We start from the raw sequence: 16,358 nt of genomic DNA, 5'->3' as shown, positions 1-16,358 counted from the left end.
TGCAGCTCTGCTGGCCGAGACTCCAATCCGCCTACTATCCTTAGTAATCAGTGCCATCCACGGCGTCACGGATCGGAGCTGCCCTCCTTACCGTCTGGAGAACATCCTGATGTCCTTTTGTTGAACACAGCTGCCTTGTAACTGCGTCTCTGCCCCTCAACAGGATCCGGCGTGAAATGGTGGAGGCGCACGGCACCCTCTGCCGGGCTGCTATTTGAGCGGCTGCAGTATTGTGCCGGGTGCAGCGCTTCATTGACTGTGAGGCGGGGCGTCCCCTGAAGCATTGCGTAGCCTGTGACGTGGAGGCGGGCTCCCTGCCTTGCGCCTGCCCGGTCTCGAGTGAGTGGCTGCGGTCCCTGGCTGTGGACGTAGGGGCCGCGCCGGTGCTCGGAGGACCCTGCTGGCCTGCACCTGGCGTCTGCTGTGTGCATCGGAGGCGGCGCTGCCCCCCCCGGCCGCCTGCGGTGGCTGTTCCTGCTTGCTACTGCTCGGGGAAGGTGAGGCGGCTGGTCCTCCCGGGCCTTTGCTCGGCCTGCTTCGCTGCCGCCGGGAGTTGCTGTGTGTCGCCATGTGGATGAGCGCGACCCTGGGCCTCCTGCACTGCAATCTGTAAGTCTGCCTGCACAGTATCATCATTTATGACAACTGCTTGTCTGCGCCCTGTTACTGCCTGCCCATGCATCCTTGTGCGATCTCCGGAGTGCTTGGATTTTGGGACATACTGTGTGGGGGCCACTATCGTGGGTGCTGGGTGCGGTGCACTGCTTGACTCTGAGACCTATGGCTGCATGGTGTGGCTGCTGGCGGCGGGTGGGCCTAGGGAGGTGATCACATTCTCCTCCATGTGTATCATGTGGCCCCCTGTGCCTACATTGCTCCACGGACAGTGATCAATTGGCGGGCTGCTAAAGCATTGTGCGCCTTCTTTGCGGATACCTGGCAGCTAGGTGGCACGACCTGCGGCCAGAGTCTTTTGGTGCTGGCGCCGTTGCGCTTTTTGTTACTTCCACTAGCCTCACGATACCCCACCTAATTGCCACAAGGTTAGATTGGGCAGGGTTGACAGTCTTTTGCTGGCATTATCCGCCGCCGCTATTTTTGGCCTACATACATCTGGTGGCTTTCCGGGTCAGACATGGGGCGCACAGACAAGCAGCAAAGCAAACTCACTTTTGAAACCAAAAAACACCCCAAGTCCCACACTCCTACTACCTCGGACGCCGAGCCTGATCTTGAGCAGGGCTCGGGAGCCAAGCTGGAGCGCATTATGGTGTCCATGCAGCAGAGCCTCCACACTATTGATGCCAAAATTGACAACTTGAATCTGCGCATGGACACAATGGCATCCAAATTGGATAAGCATGGCGCGCAGCTGGCTGAAGCCGAACAGCGCATCTCCACAGCTGAGGATCGGGTTGAGGCAGTCAGTACCTCTTGTGCAGGCATGGAAAGTTATCAGGGTTACAAATGAGGATATTGAGGCCAGGTCTCGATGAAATAATTTACGAATTACTGGAATTTCGGAATCGACCAACACTGGACCCATGGAGTTGTATGTGGAGACACTACTTACCTCTCTGTTAGGGGCGGAGCACTTCTCAAAAGTTTTAATTGTTGAAAGAGCTCACCGCTCCTTGGCTGCCAGGCCTATTCCAGGAGCACCACCCCAACCCATTATGGCCCGATTGTTTAATTACCGCGATCGAGACACTGTGCTGCGTCTGGCGCGGGAAAAAGGCAGCCTGAACTATCAGGGAATGAAGGTGGAGCTATTTCCTGATTTCACAGTGGCGGTGCAGCAGACGCGCAGGGAGTTCCATGCGGTGAAGAAAAAACTCCAATCGCTCAGCATCCCATATGCAATGCTCTACCCTGCGCGCCTGCGCATTCAGCATAATGGAAAGGCCCGCATCTTCCTGACACCTAAGAATGCACTTCAATACCTACGGCAGCTAGAGCAACGATCGCCGCAGCGTGAGAAAATGGGAGACACTGACTCTGATGGTTGAGTGGCAGGGCTTGGTATCCCTTTGCATTGTCTGCCATACCCTTGCCTTGCATGTTGCTGGCTTGGTGTCCTCACATGTTAGATTTGCTTGCTTCCACTGTCCTGAGGCGTAATTTCAGATGTATTATTATGTCTCGTTATGTCTGCTTTGATATTTTGCTCTACATTGTCTCTGTTAATTGGAATGAAATGATTGTTGAAATGCTTGCTGGGGATGTGAGGTCCTTTGTTGTAAGAGTAACATAAGTGACCACTCGGCGGCAATTATGGCCGGTTCTGGATGGCCTAATTTTCTAAGTCTCGACCCACCCTGTTCTACACAGGGTGCCAGTGGCCTCTGGCGCTTCTCTGAATGGGAAATCCCCACAAAGTTGTTTTTTCTGTTTTGGCACATTCTTCTGTATTGGTTGCATTACCGCCAGATTGGCGATCTTATTTGTATGCTTTGACCATTATGCAACATGTTCCGGGATGTTTTATTCTATGTTGTTTTCTGGGATGTCACGGCAGATTTGCGCTGCTGGAGTGGGTGGGGTGGGTTGTTGGGGTTTGCAATGTTCTGAATTGTGCATTGGTAGTGCACTGCGGGTGCAGTGGGGTAATGTTTGGAGCTGTTTATGAGCGCTGTACCAGAAATCTGCATCTCCTTGCCGGGACATGACTAACTGCCGACATGACGATATCTTGGCTTAGTTACAATGTAAGGGGACTCAACAATCCGCGGAAAGTACGCCAGGTGCTTTCCTACCTTGACCGTCACCGTATTCGAATTGCTCTCCTACAGGAGACGCATCTTACCAAGTAGGCGGTATCTACTATTGCCTCCAGATGGGCTGGGGTGCGGCTTGCTGCCTCCTACTCCTCTTATGCCCGGGGGGTAATGATTCTGGTTAAAAAAGGCACCCCTTTTATACCACTCTCAGTAGATGAGTATGATGGGAGGAGATACATCATAGTGCAGGGTACACTGTATGCTAGATCTCTAGTGATAGTTAATGTTTATGGTTCCAACATCGAAGATCCTGCCTTTTCTGATGATCTATGGTGGAAACTCTATAAACTGCCCCCTTGCACTGTTATCTGTGGGGTTGATTTCAATGTGGCTTTGGACCCCGATATGGATAGGGTGTCTACTGCGGACCGGCCTCCTAAGAGGGCGGCTACTGCTCTATGGGACGGTATGTTGATGCTGGGGCTTGTGGATGTCTGGGGTCCCTTGCACCAGGGAAGGTACTTGTCACTCGTATGCACTCGTATGCTCGTTCTGCCTGGTCCCGTATAGATCTCTGGTTGCTGACCCATGATGCCAATGACTGTACATGTGGAGCATTTACCTAGGACACTCTCTGATCATTCCCCTGTGCACATCCGCATGGCCTTGCCTGCTCACACTCCCCCTCCCTTCCAGTGGCGACTTCAATCCTCCCTTCCAGTGGCGACTTCAACCCTCCGCCTTGCTGGACTTGGTGTTCTGTGAGGGCGTTCGGGAGGCTATTACTGACTACTTCGCGCGGAATACTGGATCGGTTGACGCGGTGGGGACACTATGGGATGCCTTCAAGGTGACCATACGTGGGGTCTGCATTGGACTCCAGGCAGGAGTTCTTCGGTCACTCAGGGGCACAATGTCTGCACTGGAACGTGAACTAAAGGGGCTGGAGCGGAGGTATGAGAGCGCACCTGACCCGTCTGTGTTAGTCCTCATTAACGAAAAAGTTGCAGATTATAATGCGGTGGCAGACCAAGAGGTGCGCCACATGTCTCGGAGAAGCATGGCCAGATACTATGGGGAGGGTGGTCGGCCAGGCAGAGGTCTTATGGAACCTCGAGGGGGTGCGTACATGGTTAGTTCGATCACAGTTGATGGCGCTACCCATCATGACACTTCCAGTATTCTGCAAGCGTTTGCCGATTTTCATAAGGATATGTATGCTCATCGCCCGGTTGCAGGTGAAGCGGAACTGCAACAATATTTGGATGACATCGTATTAGTGTGGTTTTCTGGGGGCAGCAGGAATTTTTAATGCACCCTCTCACCCTTGGTGAAATACGGGATGCTATTGTTGCTCTCCCTAATGGTAAATCTGCTGGCTCTGATGGCCTGCCAGCGGAGTTTTATAAAACCTATATTGACATTCTTGCCCCGTGCTTGCTCCAGGTCTATGAGGAGGCTTACGAGACTCAATGCCTACCTCCAACATTGCGTGAAGCACTGGTGGTCACTCTTCTCAAGCCGGGCAAGCCATCCGTTAGCTGTGACTCCTACCGACCGCTGTCCTTAATTAACACAGATGTTAAAATGTTAGCTAAAGTCCTGGCGACCAGATTGCAGCTGCTTCTGCCGGTCATGGTTCTGCCAGATCAATCTGGGTTTGTGCCGGCTCGCTCCACCTCCCATAATCTTAGGACGCTCTTCGCGGTTATGCATGTCCTGGAACCTACGTTGCCTGCGGTGGCAGTGCTCCTTGACGCTGCTAAGGCATTTGATTCCATCTCCTGGTCCTACATGCTTGCGATTTTGCATCGGATGGTGGTGCCCTTTGTCTTTACCAACTTGATAAAACTGCTTTACACTTGCCCTACAGCGCGAGTGAGGGTTAATGGTAACCTATCTCTGCCGTTCCCTATACAGTGTGGTACACGACAGGGCTGCCCGCTCTCCCCGTTGCTGTTTACGCTCATACTTGAACCTTTGGCCTGTATCTTGAGGCAGCGTTATTCCCGAGCGCCGTTGCAGTTCCTTCAGCGCCCTCTGGCAGTCTCCGTGTATGCAGACAACATGGTGCTGTATGTGCGTGAGCCTGCCCTCTATTTTCCTCCCCTGCTTCGGGAGTATGTCCGCTTTGAGTGGTTCTCAGGGCTAGGCATAAATTGGTCTAAATCCATGATATTGCCCTCTGGTGTGGTGTACTGATGCAGTGAAATATTTGGGTGTGTGGCTGCACCGTGATCCCCAGGAGGTGGTGCGAGCCAACTATGGAGTGGCTATCACTCGTCTTGAAGAGCAGGTCGCCCGCTGGGTTAAGCTGCCCCTTTCTTTCGACGACCGTCTAGCATTAATAAAAATGGTAATCCTTCCCCGTTTTTTGTATCTATTTTTAAACGTGCCGATACATCTGTCGCATCATTTTTTTAACTCCCTTCGCTCACTTTTAATTACACTAGCGTGGGGGGGGGCAAAAAACCTCGTCTCAAGTGGGAAAAGCTTGCACTTCCTTATGAGCTGGGTGGTTTTGCGGCACCGGATTTTCAGTTGTACTATTTGTGTGCACAAGCCCACTTTGCGTATTATTAGCAACATGACCCCGCTTATATTCCCCATGTGGCGGTCGAGGATGGGGCGGTACACCCCATACCACTCAAGGGCATGATTGTTAATATTCACACAGTGTTTGAAAAGGGGGAGTTTGATACTGTTCAGACCACGGTTAAGGCATGGCTGGAGCTGGGTAGGCGAGCGCAGAAGCTGCCACTTTATGCGCCCGGTATGCCCCTGCTTCATCATACATGTCTCTCGGTTACCACTGAGGTGGGCGCTCTGCGGTTCCTCAAAGACATGAACTTGGTGACCATGAAAGATGTATACCCCGGGGGCCAGTTCATCGCTTCAGCATGCTTGGCTGCTGACAGTCCTCTCACCGCTATGCACCTCTTCACCTACACCAGATTGAGGTCGCCATGTGCGGGCTGTACCCGCAATTTCCTGCTGAACCACCTACGCTAGAGGCACTGCAATTGTTATACACTACTCCCTCCAGGGTGAAACTGGTCACTAGGCTATATTGGATATCGCAGAGGCAAGCTGCTACCTCCGATGTGGTGGCACCGAATAAATGGAATGCTGTTGTGCCGCGCGCTTTGACTGAGGATGAGTGGGTGAGTTGTTGCCGCCTAACTGGGCACTTAACGTCGAACGGGAATCTGCGGATGGTTCACTTTAAATATATCCATCAGCTGTATTATACACCTACCCATTTGCACAAATATGGTCTGCGTGACTCTGCCGCCTGTAAACGCTGCGGGGCTCCTGATGCTGATTTCTATCACCTGGCATGAGTCTGTCCCAAGGTGTTTTCATATTGGGGAGATGTTATAAAGATTATGCGCCTAATGGTTGAGCTTCCTTTGGACTGTACCCCTCAGTTATGTCTCCTCGGTCTTATTGCTGATGTCAAGGCCTCCTGTAGAATATTTGTGGCTATTGCGCTGCTGGTGGCCAAACGGAGGGTCTCCATGTGTTGGGAGAGCAGGCTGCCCGCCACTACCAAACTATTGTTGCAGGACTTGACATACTGTAGAGATCAATTGGTATGTTATGCTGAGGAGCTGCCTGCACCATCACGGCCACGGGACATTTGGTCACCCCTCACGACCTACTTACTATCAGTGCCCACCATTTAATCTCCTGTCCTTTCAGATAACTTGATGGACAGGTATATTATATGACTGTGCTGCACTGTACCCCCTTATCCATGCTCCTCTCCCTTATGTTCCGACAGCAATGTCCGTCCTATGATTGTATGCGTGCTCCTGACCTGCTCCCAATGGATTTTCTTTTCTCATCGTGTACTGTATAGATGCCCGCCTTTGCACTGTGTAGTGTACTTCATTGCAATGTTTGTTTGCTTTTCTTCATTGAGAAATGATCAATAAAATTTTTTTTAAAATGTCCACTCGACTCAACTAGGTGGATCCCGTATTAGTAATCTACTATACGCAGACAACCTTGTTTTTCTCAGCTATACGAGGGTACAAAGATTACTTGACCAAACTCAACTAAGTCTATCAAAAACGAAGTCCATCAGTTTTCGGGATGCGGAAGCAGCCGGGTGGCGGGTGGTTTTTTAATGGCAAAAGCATTGAAACAGTGACATTGTATAAATAGTTGGGCATCTATATGGACTGCAAGGGATCCTTCCTAAAACAGAAAGAAGTGGTTAAAGCAAAAGCACCGTCACTTAAAGCAGCACAAATGAAGCTCACGATACAGTTACTTGGCCCCAGCCAATCTCTCCTTCTAACAGTTATGAAGGCTAAGGTCACAAATTATCTAATATACGGTCAAGAGATAATGTTGGGGAGCAATTTTACCATGTTGAATAAAATAACAACCAGAATTTTCAAGCAAGTCTGGCACCTGCCAAAATGTGCATCACCTTCTCAGATCAGGCTCGAGTTTGTTCTCTTGGATCATCAGGGCGTCGGAGCCGGTGCATTTATTAAGCTGTGCAACAGACTGCGCAACTTGCGGGAAGGAAGCCTGGAGGCCATGCTGTGGCAAGAAATATCAGCCGGCCAAATCAGTCAAAAATATCGATGTTATCTTGAACACTCCTTGCAACTGCTCTATGTTGAAGAATACTGTGGTAATAACCCACCCCAGCATGCATTAATACTATCCATCAAAAGAGGCATCCGACTTTGGTCCTTTCATTCGGATAGGGCACAATTGTCCAAAAGAAAACATGCCTGGACTATAAATGCGGAGTTCATACCCAGATCAGAGGCACCTTATCTATCAAGCACTTATGTGCTTTCGTGGAAGAAAAGATTTATGGCACTGAGGATGGCTGAATGGCCCTTTTTAAAACACCTGCCAGCATGGCGCCGCTCAAGTGACGATACCAAGTGTAGGGGGTGCGGGCACCACTCAGAATCGATTGAGCACGTGGTTTGTGTCTGCCCCGCTTTTCTTGCTGTGGGGCGAATAGATCAAATATGGAGCCAGATCGTGCCGACAAACCCTCATAGCAGCTTTACACCCAGAAAACACAATGCTCAATATCTGGGTTACCAAATTCGTCACAAGAGCGGCCAAAAATCTCACAACGGTAGGACTGCAATCAATTCCGCCACAATCTGTACATCCATGAACATACCTCTACGCCGGAACCACAGCCAAACTACAGAAAAGACTCCAGCGCATACAGAACGCCTCCGCACGATTCGTCCTGGACATCCCCCGACACAACCACATCTCCGACCACCTGAGAGACCTGCACTGGCTCCCTGTCAGCAAGAGGATCACGTTCAGACTCCTCACCCACACACACAAGGCTCTCCATGACCTGGGCCCCAAGTACCTCAACAACCGCCTGACTTTCTACACGCCCACCCGCCAGCTACTATCGACCAGCCTCGCCCTCGCCGCCGTACCACGCATTCACAGAGCCACTGCCGGAGGAAGATCCTTCTCCTACCTGGCGGCCAAGACATGGAACTCCCTCCCCATCCACCTTCGGCTGACCCAGGACCATCTCTCTTTCAGGAAGCAACTCAAGACCTGGCTATTCGAGCAGTAGCGGACCCCTCCCCCCAGTGCCTTGAGACCCTTCCGGGTGAGTAGTGCGCGATACAAATGCTGGGATTGGATTGGATTGGAGCCCCAACGACCTCTCGACCACTCAAAGACAACTACCAATGCTTGCTCCTGCTCTTTTTCCTGGACGTCAAGGTTCGGCTGTTCTTTTTTTTTTCTTTTCTTTTTGGCTCCTACTGACGATGATATCATTCCTGGCAGCCCATATCCTCTATTAGATAACCACGAAATCGGTGAATTATGTGCATTTAACAATAAGGACATTAGGCTCCAATGAATTCTAGCAATATTTCCGCTTCTTTTTAAAGTATTTTGTCTTAATGACTATCTTTTTAACATTTTTAACTTTTTTCCCCTCTTTTTTGTACTTAAGAAGTATTGTGTCTTTTTCTTATCTCATTTTAATTGTCATGCTTTTAAGTAATCAAACAATAAAACATAAACTCCCTTTATAGAAGTGTTTAAAAGGATTTCCATTACTCTGGCTCTGATGGAGCAGATAGCCAGGCTAGAGATCTCAAAATGATTATTAAATACTATCCCTCCACATGCACACGTTTCTGAAAAACAGATTAAAATTGAAGTAACTGTATCCAATAGATATTTTTTTCATTTCCAATACATAACCCAGATATATTCCATGTATCAAGTCGTCAAATGGTTGTTTTTTACTCGTCCTTATAACTTTGTAGCTTTCAATGCTTTCGAGTCGCATGCTCTGCATGCTCCTAACATCTAATGTTGGATGCGAGTGTTGCACATTTTTTTTCTCTAAGTTTGGAGATAACTCGTGCTCCGTCAACGAAACCCACACTGCACCCAGAAAAAGACTCCACCTCAGACTGAGTCTTCCCCTCTCATAAGTGGTGAGCGAGGCAAGGGAAAGAAGTCAAGCAGAATAGTAAATGTGCACAAGTGCATTCTGAATCGGTGTGTACTGTATGTACTATAACAATATCAGAGGCATAAGCTTGTATCTGGGGAGCAGGGTGAGGAGGCACATATGAATCTCCAGCACTACAAGCTACAAACCAATAGTTACAGTGTAAGTAACATTTTCCATTTGTAGGGTGTGATTCTGTCAATCACATGCCCTGCACAGATTACAAAGCAGCACACACGCCCTCAATCGGTGGCTAGCGAGTGGAAGAGGCAGATGTTTGGAATAAATATCAGAGTGCCCAACTTGTGCTGCTTGAGTGGCTTTAATAATCCACACAGTAATGCTTGGTGAAAGTGTGTGGTGTTGACCATGTAGGCACCTCACATTTGTCTGCCACTGGTATATTGCTTAAGAAAGCCATTGCAGCTCCATTTTATCGTGCTCTTGGCTCAGAATACACAGTCCATCTTGAATTGGCATAAGACATGAATGTTATGTTAAATCATTAAGGACATTGTTTCGAGTTGGAGGTGGAAACATTCACCTGCTCAACGGAGAGATAGAAAGGTTAGGAGTAGAATAGGAAGCGAGAGAAGAGTGAAAAGGAGAGAGGCAGAGGCATATCTCCGGTGTCAAGGATCCAGTCCCGAAGGGGAGGGCCCAGTCTTGCCTCTTAGTTGCCCTCACACACCCGAAGGATGTCATGCTTCATTATCGGGCTTTTTTTGCTCCTCGTCGGGCCGGCGCTGCAATACCCGACGGTCCCCCGAAGGGTCACTTTCGCGGAGATCTTTTAAAGAGAAAAGCCTTTAGGTGAGTGCGGGTGTGTGGGGAGGATCCAGATAAAAAGGTAGTGGAGTGCGTGAAGAGGTGTGTGAATAAAAATACCTAGGGGTGTCCAACTGAGGTTATTTAATAGTGCGGGACCCCTGGTAGATTAAAAAACCAGAAGGTTAGTGAGTTACTGTAGGGCTCCATGTGCCTGTGTAACTAAAATAAGATCAACATGTTTCACGCCTGATTAGTCTGTGAGATCAATGGCATTTCTTCAGGACCTAGCTGATGTGATAGTTGTGCACGGTATAGGTGGGGTTCCGAGTTGGTAACCCACGTAAGTGTAGAGGGGCTTGGGTGTGACCGCAGGGTTCAATTGCCTAATGTGTGGTGTTTATCTAAAAATCTTATGTAGATTGACCCAAGGCTCTAAGGTACCCAACAGGGATGACAAAACAAAGAAGGGAGGGAGACGAAAGACAGGAAGAGGGATAGTATTTATGTGTCTGACGTCACATGGCAAAAGTCGTCCATAAACCTTGATGCATTACATAAGGTAGCGTCCAAAACAACATAAAGTGGCCAAGAAAGATAATAATAACATTTGAACAGGGAGACAACGTTCCATATATATTGCTGTGGTAAAACAAAGATGCGAGTGAGAATCAGGGGGGTTGCAGAGGTGTCCCCGGACGTGATAACATCCACTCAAGTTCAGTTGTGTGATCAGTGTCCGTGGTACCTGCCTAACCACCGATGGTCGTAGCTATGAATGGCAGAGTGGGCAAGGTGGACAGACCCATGTTCTGTCTGGTGCACGTCACCCCTAGGTGGAGTTAGGGATATGGGCGGACTCCGTGGGTGTGGCACGCAACCAGAGCTAGAAACGTATGGGATCGTTCAGTAAGTGCGGCAAAGATATTGTAATAAATAAATAGTAGTGACCCTTAGGTGATGAACCAAGCGTTAACAACAGTGTGGCTGAGATGGAGTTACGGGCACAGCCCTGCTTACCCTCGTGTGTGTGGGAGAGAGCTCCCTAGGCTTGTCCGTTGGCTGCCCGCACCCTATTTGCTAAACAAGGAGAGAGATCACAGGGGACAGTGTTACAAAAATAACCCCTGAGCGTATTGATGCTGGTTGTTGCTGCCATAGATACTGCGTGCAGGTCCCCACCTGGGCGGGGGATAGTACTTACGGTTGCGTCGGGTGCCGGTTCATTAAACACCTACCCTCTGCCAGCGGCTGCCTGCAAAAAGTGTTGGCTGTGTCTTAATGTTCCATCTAAATAGCTCCTTGCAAGGCGTCTTCTACTTCCTGTTTGGTGTACGTGCAGTGTTCAGTCATGGCCGCTGTGATGCGCGCATGTGCAGGGAGCGGTGTCTCCGTTGTATGCGTGCATGCCACCGGGGAGTAGCTATCTTGCGCATGCGTGTAGGGTACTGTGGTCCTTTGTATGTGGACGGATACCCCCTCTGCGTGGGACATTTTTGTAGTGAGCCTGCGCGTAGTGTGTAAACTGCAGGAGCGGTGTTGTAAGGCAATCACACTATGTAAGAATGCTGATATCCATAAAATATATAGTGGATATCTGAGATAAAAAAATGATAAAATTAAAAATAAAGATACTAAGTGTCTTATATCTCAGGTTCTCAGTGGTGCTCCTATTTGGCCAGGTCGCCAGAGATGCGCACATAGTGCGTGTGTTTCGGGGGGGCGCGGGGAATTGATCCTAGTTAGTGGTACGTCCCTCATGTGTATGTCCTTGGGGGATCGTTGTTAATGAAGACTAGGTATAGTCAGCTCCTGATGTGCGGTCTAGCGAGCTGCTATACATCATGGGGAGACGGTAACTACTTGCGTGGGTGTAGGGTAGCCTATACTAGGTCACTGATATACAGTGCGCTCAGTGTCAAAGTTCTATCCAGGGTATCTCATCATTGAGTCCTCTTGTCTGGGTGTGTAGTCGGAACGCCCAGCGTTGTTCTTGCCGTAGGAGGGCTTTTGTGTTCCAAAAGGGTCTGGATTTCAATATTGTCCATGCTAATTGTTCACAGTTGTGGCCAACCTCTAAATAGTGGTTAGTCAGTTTAGTAGCTGTCCTGCCTCGACGAATGGTGCTTTTATGTTTGCTCATCCGTGTCTTGATAGGACGTGAGGTCATGCCGATGTATCTGAGACCGCACAGACATGTAATGAGGTATATGCAGTTCTTTGTGTTACAGTTGGAGTGCCCCCATTGTTCCCAAGTGAAATCGTCAAGGATCAGTTGTTTTGTCTGGGTCGTGGTGGAGCAGGCATGACAATTGCCACACGGATAGTGCCCTGTGACAGGTGGTAGATTCCAAAGTGTGGTGTTCTGTGGGTACTATTTCTTGTTCACTGGGCGTGTGTTTATCAACGTGTCTCGTAGGTTGGATGTCCTTTTAAGCGCGAACCGTGGTTGTTCCAAGTCTAGTGTGTCGGTGTTGAGGATTTTCCAGTTGCGTCTAATTATGTTTTTCAGTCTGTTGGATAGCGGTGGGAATGTGGCCACACCTGTGATGGTTTTGCTGGGTTCTCTTGTTCTGGTTTCACGAAGGGATTGTCTATGGTTGTTCTTAGCTCGTTTCCTTGCCTTATCTACGACCTTCTTGGGGTAGTGTCTGTCCAGGAGATTCTTCTCAAGGTGGTTGGCCTCGGTGTCAAAGTCTTGGATATACCTCTGCCTCTCTCGTTTTCACTCTTCTCTCGCTTCCTATTCTACTCCTAACCTTTCTATCTCTCCGTTGAGCAGGTGAATTTTTCCACCTACAACCCGAAACAATGTCCTTAATGATTTAACGGTACTCTGTGGAGCACGGACATTGGACCAGAACAAGCTCCTGGTCCCCCCCCCCCCCCCTCCTTTTTGTTGACATAAGACATGAATGAACAGGACTGACTATTCATCTGGCAAGACCCGATTCTGAAACTGGATTTCCTAAGTGGGGTTTTGGGAATGCAACAAAGAATAGGATTCGCTCTGTCAATATAATATATTAGAGCCCTCTTGACATCTAATGTGTGTAATGCTATTTCTACCACTGCCCCAAGGTGTATAAAGATAATCAGTAATTCAGTGGCTTGATTGACATGAAATTGGAAGATCACCTTTCGCAGGAAGCAAAGATTTGTCTTCAGGACAACCCGATCCTGTTGACTCTGGATGAAAAGCTCCTCCCACTGTTGAGGCCTGCAACTCATTTTCCTTGCACAAGGAAGTGATTGGCATTAAAAATGCCACCGTCCAAGAAAAATACTGCCTTTCACAAGAATGTAATGGCTCAAAATGAGGCTCCATAAGTCTAATGATAACACCATGAAGATGCCGCAAAGGAACTGGTGTCGTCCTTAAAGGAATGACTCTTGCTTTATTGACTGGAATTTGAAATAAAGATGTCTATTGCCCGATTATCATGTAAGCAGCCACTTCTGCCAAATTAAACCTTATGGATGTGTATGCCAACACTGCCTTTTGAAGCTGCAATAAATAGCATCGAAGGCACTGAACTAATACTTTCAGGTTTTCTATTTGTTTGTTCATGCAGTAGTGGGTGGCCTGGCTGCCTAACATGGCGGATGCTGAGTGAGGTAGCTCCTCCGGCCCTCCTCCTGCATGCTTCTATCCCCGGAGACAACAGCACTTTTCACGGTCCCTAGCCCTGTGGAAAGCCAGGGACCACCACTAGGTCCAAGCTGGAGCCGCACACAGGGAGAGGGTAGCCGCGGATCTGAGCTGCTGGGTCTATGCAGGGGCCGCTCATGGGGAGAGAATGCAGACCCCAGGGGGAAGTGATGGTCACAGACCAGTTTTCCCCCGGGGCACTTTGTGCGATATCCGGAAGGATAAGGTGGGAAGGGGTATAAAGAGCAGGGAAAGGGGCGGGAGTAGGGAGGCTATAAAGGCGTGGGGGGGAGGATCCGGCCTTTTCCTGACACCTAGCACCACCGGGAGGGAAAAGAAAAGTTAGTGGGGTTTCCCTTGTTTCCAGCCTAGTGGTTAGGACAGTCCTGTGGATTTATTTAAGGCCAGTTTATAGCTCCCCTTTCATCTTTTGCGAGGTAGTTTAGGCCTAGCTGTAGGGAGTGACTTTTCGCCCATGGTGGCACCTGACAGCGAGGCTATTCAGGCCGCATTGCTCGTCCTGGGCCAGGCGGGCGGAGCGGAAATTTTGCGGCCTGGGGTCCTCCAACAAGCGTGGGTCTTCATGTCACGCCCCATGCGGTCTGCATCGAGCGGAGTAGCTCCAGAGGTGGCAGCATGTCAAGAGGAGCCGCCACATGCTGAGAAGGCATCTGAAGGTCGAGGGCGGGTCCAGAAGAAGGACGCGGGAGCCAAGCGCAGGGCATGCGGAAGAACCTGCCCATGTGGCTCCCCGACGCTCTGCGAGACAGTGAGCGGGCCGGGGCTGCCCAATTATGAGCCAGAGCTGCAGAATGCAGGCGCTGGCACTGCCATACCTGGGAATGAGCTCCCAGGGGAGGACGGGCCTCTGGACCTCTCTTGGGCCCCCCTCCTACCCCCAATGGGAGCAATGCAGAACAGTCAGCAGGAAGCCTGGACCACGTATTTAAAAAGTCCAGGTGGGCTGAGGCCCAGGGCATCACCAACACATCCAAGCCCACAGACAGGGAAGGGGTTTGGCAGCAGAGGGCCCAATCAGAGGTAGATGAAGAGGGGGGATTTCCCCATCCTTGCCCAGATGGGAGGACATGGACTTGGAGGCGCGCATCAAGGAGCAGCACCACACAATCCAGGAGTCCGAGGAGCGGTGGGCTAGGATGTGTGAGGCTAGGGAGCAGGAGGCGACAATAGCCCCCCGGTGGAGGGAGGGGGACCCCACTGTTAGCATTTCAGGTCAGGGGGTGTCAGAGACATCTGGGGGGCCAGTGGGGGCACATGTTTCTGATAACCGGGCCCTGGAGAAAAGAAGAGGGACAGCCAGCACGGTGGAGAGGCCCGGTGGTGCACAGGACCCCCCAGGTTAGAGCAGCCTGGCGGGGGTATTCAGATCAGCAGATGAGGCCGGTAGGAAGAAGGTGATGCCAGCGGGGCGCACAATGACCCCAGGACGCTGGCTGGAGGCAGCAGAGGAGTCCGGGGCAGCCTACCCTCCAGCGAGGGATGGCACAGTGAGCACAACAGCGAAGGATTCCCCCGGAAAGAATGTCACGAATGCTAACGATCAGAAGAGAATGGGACATGACGATGTGTGGGGCGCAGTGGAGAGTGAGGCTGAGATTGTGCTGGATTACGGGGATGGGAGTGACTAATGAGAAGAGGGAGAAGTGCGTGATGATGAGGAGGAGGCTTCAGGATGCTCTGGGGCAGCGGGAAAGACAACCTGAAAGATTGGTGTTTTACAGGAGGCAAGTGCGGCAAAAGACAAAGTAAAACCCGCGAGGCAGAAGAAAAATAGCAGCTGGGGCAAGGACAAGGGGTTCCAAGGCAGACCCTCAGGTAACGGAAATTGGTGGACGGCATGGGATGGGGAGACAAGGGTGCTAAAGGGGAATCCTGCTGAGCGGTGGGTGTGGGTGACAGGGCGGTGAGGGACTTGGCAACGAAAATAGGTGCAGCTGCGGCACCTGCATTGGACAAAGGCAAATCCAGTGCCATGTGCTTAGTGGGAGCAGGTGTCCAGACGCACAGTGTGGAAGGAACCGAGAGGAAAGATGACAAAACAGATGATAAGCATCACAAAAAATTACCATACATGGGGCTGGCAATGCCATTGAGATCGCATCTGTCAATAAAAAACAAAAAACAGGATATGGAAACATGAATATGTCAACGTTTTCAAATTGCTCCATGGAGAGATACAGGCAAAGGAGGGCTCCAATGAGGAGGAGTGGGTATTGACAAGGAGGCCGTGGGTGCCCATTAAAATGGAAAACTGGACTTCTGCTTTCCTAATTTATGCCAGCATTTACTGTGAGCGGCATTTGGATAGGGCGATTGCCTTGCTGAAATACATGGATATTATCCGTAAGGCACAGATGCATTTCGGGGGTTTCGCCTGGCTGAGTTACGATGAAGAATTTAGGGCCAGGGTAAGCATCAACCCAGATAAACCTTGGGGCGAGGTAGATTCAGAGCTATGGATGCAGTGGATGTCCTCTACACAATCCTCGGCATCTACACATAGGGGCAGCGGCCTGCCGGTGACATATCGGTCCTTTCAGGCACATCCCGCTTATCAAGGAGCGAGAGGGTCCAGTTTCGGGACAGGTGGATCTGGGTTTACACCAAAACAGACAGGAGCCACCACGGGGCAGGTTGGAACTTTAACAAAGGTTTCTGTTCCAGGCACCCATGTAAGTTTAAGCATGAATGCTCTAAGTGCAAGGGG

This window comes from Triturus cristatus, chromosome 4_2 (genome assembly GCF_964204655.1).
Source record: "Triturus cristatus chromosome 4_2, aTriCri1.1, whole genome shotgun sequence".
Classification (NCBI taxonomy): Eukaryota; Metazoa; Chordata; class Amphibia; order Caudata; family Salamandridae; genus Triturus; species Triturus cristatus.
This window is presented reverse-complemented; position numbering follows the sequence as displayed.